Genomic DNA, 5,795 nt, shown 5'->3' with positions numbered 1-5,795 from the left:
AGCTTTATTACAGTTGCTTTAACACAAGAGATTCTGCCAATGCTGGAATTTCAGAGTAACACGCACAAAACGCTGGAGGAACTTAGCAGGTCAGGCAGCGTCCATGGAGAGGAATAAACAGTCAGCGTTACTAGCCGAGACCCTTCATCAGGCCTGGAAAAGAAGGGAGGGGAAAGTGGTGTCGTTACAAGGATTTACCCCTTAGTGATAATGATCAGGGAGGCACAGAGAGAATCTATGTTTACCGACAAGTACCTTTATTGTCTTAACAGAAGAGAATGTGAATTTTCACAATCTGTGTGCACACCTACCAAGTTTTCCTGATGCCCTAGGAACAGTCGAAGAATAGAAAAGGTAATACCCGGAATAGGAGTCTACGTTGGCCGAGTGTTCCTTGTGGTCCTGATCTAACCTTGTCTGTGGGGTACTCCCCATCCGCAATGGTTGGTCTCCGGAGAGTTGCCGCTGCTTTGCATTCAAAGCCTCTGCTTTTGTACGCTTTCCTTACCAGATGAAATGTTACATTTTAGTCTTGTTGCCGGTGGGTAACCTATTGGATCTGGTCCAAGCCAGCATCTATTTATTGCCATTCTGCCATAAGTGACAACTGGTAATTTATGGCTCTTTGTTCTAATCAGTAACCAGCTTGAATCAGACACAGACCACTCCATTCACAAACCTACATGTTACATCTAACCAAAGAACGCTTCACAAATAACTTATTTGGAACTGATCTCCAGTCCAGCAGATTTCCTGGAGCATCAATGTGTCTACTTTAAATCACTGGTTCAGCCAAGCAAAACCAGTTCACAAAATGGAGGATGCAGAGCAGCTTCACAAAATGGCAGTCTCCATTCCTTTGACAATTGGTCTGCCTGCTTCCACTGTCCTGGATTCACCTGAATTCACTGATTTTAGACTGTAGTCTTTTCTCTAGCCAACAGTGTGAGAAGGAGTGCAAGCTAGTTCAGCTGAGGGGGATGGTAGGTGTGTGGGAGAATGGGGATGAAGTGATTGGTGGGAAGGCTAAAATGAAGGAGGAATCTTATAGGAGAGAATGGACCATGGGAGACTGGGAAAAGAGGAGGAGCCCCAAAAACAAAAGTCAGCTTAAGCGGAGTGGCCATTGTTGGACTGGACAGGGTTTGAGTGGGGAAATCAAGACTTCGGCTCAAAAGGCTTTGGTGAGTAGACTGGGAGGCCAAGGCTGTTGCTTATCTTTCTTCCTTTATTGCACAGCCAGACAAGTGAGTATAGATCCCAGGGCAGTAAAATGATCCTTTTGCATGATGTGGGATGTTACGGGAACTTTGTGTTCCCGATGAAACATAGAAAACCTACAGCACAATACAGGCTGAGCGGAACATGTGCTTACTTTAGAAATTACCTGGGGTTACCCATTGCCCTCTATTTTTCTAAGCTCTACGTACCCTTAAAAGACCCTATTGTATCCGCCTCCACCACCGTCACTGGCAGCCAATTCCATGCCCTCACCACCCTCTGCGTTTAAAAAAAAAATTACCCCTGTAAGTTACTAAAAGCTTCCTCTGTACCCACTTATAAGCACCTAAAACTGTGCCCTCTCATGTTAGCCATTTCAGCCCTGGGGAAAAGCCTCTGACTATCCACACGATCAATGACTCTCATCATCTTATACACCTCTATCAGGTTACCTGCCTATCCTCCCTCTCACACTGCCTACAAGTTTTCCTTTATATGTGAGCCAAAGCCAACTGCCCCTTCATCCATCTCTTCAGTTTGGTTCCCACCCCTGGCAATTCTAGTTTAAACACTCCCCATTAGCCTTAGCAAACCTCCCAGAGGGGGATATTGGTGTAACCCGTCCTTTTTGTACAGGTCACCCCTGCCCCAAAAGAGGTCCCAATGATCCAGAAATCTGAATCCCTGCCCCCTGCTCCAATCTCTCAGCCACACGTTTATCCTCCACCTCACTCTATTCCTATTCTCACTGTCCCGTAGCACAGGCAGTAATCCCAAGATTACTACCTTTGTGGTCCTGCTTCTCAACTTCCTTCCTAACTCCCTGTAGTCTGTTTTCAGGACCTCCTCCCTTTTCCTGCCTATGTCGTTGATACCGATATGTAAAAAAACATAGAGACATAGAAAATAGGTGCAGGAGTAGGCCACTCGGCCCTTCGAGCCTGCACCGCCATTCAGTATGATCATGGCTGATCATCCAACTCAGAACCCTGTACCTGCTTTCTCTCCATACCCCCTGATCCCTTTAGCCACAAGGGCCATATCTAACTTCCTCTTAAATATAGCCAATGGACCGGTCTCAACTGTTTCCTGTGGCAGAGAATTCCACAGATTCACCACTCTCTGTGTGAAGAAGTTCTTCCTCATCTCGGTCCATGTACCACGACCTCTGGCTGTTCTCCCTCCCACCACAGGGTATCTTGGACACGATCTAAAACATCCCGGACCCTGGCACCTGAGAGGCAAACTACCATCCGTGTTTCTTTCCTGCGTCCACAGAATCACCTATCTGACCCCCTAACTATAGAGCCCCCTATCACTGCTGCCATCCTCTTCTTTTCCCTACCCTTCTGAGCCACAGGGCCGGACTGTGCTGGAGGCACGGCCACTGTTGTTTCCCCCAGGTAGGCTGTCCCCCCCAACAGTACTCAAACAGGAGTACTTATTGTTAAAGGGGACAGCCACAGGGGTAATCTCTAGTACCTGACTCTTGCCTTCTCTCTCCTGACTGTTACCCACTTATGTCTCCTGAGTCCCCGGTGTGACTACCTGCCTATAGATCCCCTCTATCACTTCCTCACTCTCGCTGACCAGGCGGAGGTCATCGAGCTGCATCTCCAGTTCCCTAACATGGTCCGTAAGGAGCTGCAGCTCGACGCGCCTGGTGAAGTCTCCCGGACATCCCACATCTGACACCCAGTACAGAACACCGGCCTCACGGACATACTTCCTATTCCTATTCCTCACAGGTAACTTACCTCGCCTCGAGCCGTTATGGCCAGTAACGACCAATTATGACTGCACCTGCAAGAAGTGCATCTGGCTGCAGCTCCACGCGGGCTGTGTTAGTGAACTGGAGCTTGAGCTGGGTGGCCTACTGCTCATATGGGAGCCAAATGAGGCCACTTGGCCCATTGAGAATGCTCCACCATTCGATCACGCCTGATTTATTTCCCCTCTCAACCCCCATTCTCCTGTCTTCTCCCTTACGGATCAAGAAATTCCACTTTAAATATACCCCATGACTTGGCCTCCACAGTTACCTGTGGCAATGAAATGCAACCATCCTCAGCTAAGGAAATTCCTCCTCATCTCTCTTCTATTCTGAGGCTGTGTCCTCTGGTCCTAGACTCCCCCGCTACAGGAAACAGCTTCTCCACATCCACTCTATCTGTGCTCTCTGGTCCTAGACTCCCCCACTATAGGAAACATCCTCTCCACATCCACTCTATCTGTGCCCTCTGGTCCTAGACTCCCCCACTATAGGAAACATCCTCTCCACGTCCACTCTATCTGTGTCCTCTGGTCCTAGACTCCCCCGCTATAGGAAACATCCTCTCCACGTCCACTCTATCTGTGTCCTCTGGTCCTAGACTCCCCCGCTATAGGAAACATCCTCTCCACGTCCACTCTATCTGTGTCCTCTGGTCCTAGACTCCCCCGCTATAGGAAACATCCTCTCCACGTCCACTCTATCTGTGTCCTCTGGTCCTAGACTCCCCCACTATAGGAAACATCCTCTCCACATCCACTCTATCTGTGTCCTCTGGTCCTAGACTCCCCCACTATAGGAAACATCCTCTCCACATCCACTCTTATCTGTGTCCTCAGGTCCTAGACTCCCCCACTATAGGAAACAGCTTCTTCACATCCACTCTATCTAGGCCTTTCGATATTCCATATTTGTCAAGGAAATTCAATAGACAATAGACAATAGGTGCAGAAGTAGACCATTCGGCCCTTCGAGCCTGCACCACCATTTTGAGATCATGGCTGATCAATTCCTTATCAATACCCGGTTCCGGCCTTGTCCCCATATCCCTTGATTCCCCTATCCATAAGATACCTATCTAGCTCCTTCTTGAAAGCATCCAGAGAATTGGCCTCCACTACCTTCCGAGACAGTGCATTCCAGACCCCCACAACTCTCTGGGAGAAGAAGTTTTTCCTTAACTCTTTCCTAAATGACCTACCCCTTATTCTCAAACCATGCCCTCTGGTACTGGACTCTCCCAGCATCTGGAACATATTTCCTGCCTCTATCTTGTTCAATCCCTTAATAATCTTATATGTTTCAATCAGATCCCCTCTCAATCTCCTTAATTCCAGCGTGTACAAGCCCAGTCTCTGTAACCTCTCTGCGTAAGACATCCAAATCGTTAACGTAAATGGTAAACAGCTGTGGTCCCAATACCGAGCCCTGTGGCACCCCACTAGTCACCACCTGCCATTCCGAGAAACACCCATTCACCGCTACCCTTTGCTTTCTATCTACCAACCAGTTTTCTATCCATGTCAATGCCTTCCCCCCGATGCCCTGAGCTTTGATTTTACCCACCAATCTTCTATGTGGGACCTTATCAAATGCCTTCTGAAATTCGAGGTACACTACATCCACTGGATCTCCCCCATCTAACTTCCTGGTTACATCCCCCTTGTTTTTCTAACCGCAGCAAGTACAGGCCCAGAGCCATCAAACGCTCCTCATACATTTAACCTTTTCATTGCAAGGATCACTCTTGTGAACCTCCTCTGGACCGTCTCCAACGTCAGCGCGTCCTTTCTCAGATACGGGGCCCAAAACTGCTGACCGTATTCCAAGTGCGGTCTGACCGATACAGCAAAAAAAAACACACATCCTTGCTTTTTGTATTCCAGTTCTCACAAATCCAGTCCTCCTCCCCATCAAAAAAAAACCCACAGGGACATAATATCTGACGCTTGACATTCAAAAGCAAAAGAAAATTAGTTTTAAATGACTCAAAAAAGAACACAATAATACTAAATTTTAGTGGAAGGTGGTCATGAGGTTCAATAGGTACATTTAATGTCAGAGAAATGTATACAATATGGATCTTGAAATTCTTTTTCTTCACAAGCATCCATGAAAACAGAGGAGTGCACACCACCAGCTCCCCCATCCCATGCACAAGGGGATTGATGATAGATTTGGACACATACTGTACATGGACAGAAAAGTGTTTATAGCATGGACCCCTTGCTTAATAGTATTGGTCCCTGGCATAAAAACAATGTTGGGAACCCAACATTGATCAAGTACTGGGGTTAGATTGTCGTTTTGTTAAGATTCCAATCAATATTTCATATTAAAATTGGAATTAAGAATTATTTTTTTCAAATAAAGCTTTCGTCAACAGCATCAGACACCAGACTTAATTGTAGGTCACGGTCAAACTGACAATGACCTAATTAAATAGGGCCGGCCCCCTGCTTTGAGAACCTCGTCCTTTCATTGGCGGCTGCGGTGAGGGACGGGGGTCTAGGCCAATAGGAAATAGACACCTGAGGGAATGAACGTTTCAGGCGGCGAACCGGCAGAAGCCAATGAATGCGGAAGGTAGGCGCTGGGGCGGGGTGAATTTCTCTTACGTCATGGAGAATTGAGTGACCGGCAGCATGTGTAGCCAATGGGAGGGAAGGAGTAGGAAATGGACTAACTGTATTGGTCCAGAGTTTGACCGACGCGCAGAGTATCCAATCCCCCGCGGGAACCGACTTTCTCCCCCTTTGACCAATGAGTGGAAGGAGAGTGGGCGTTGATGCATAGGGAGCAG

The sequence above is a fragment of the Hemitrygon akajei genome, chromosome 28 (genome assembly GCF_048418815.1).
Source record: "Hemitrygon akajei chromosome 28, sHemAka1.3, whole genome shotgun sequence".
NCBI lineage: Eukaryota > Metazoa > Chordata > Chondrichthyes > Myliobatiformes > Dasyatidae > Hemitrygon > Hemitrygon akajei.
Note: the sequence above shows the minus strand (reverse complement) of the source record.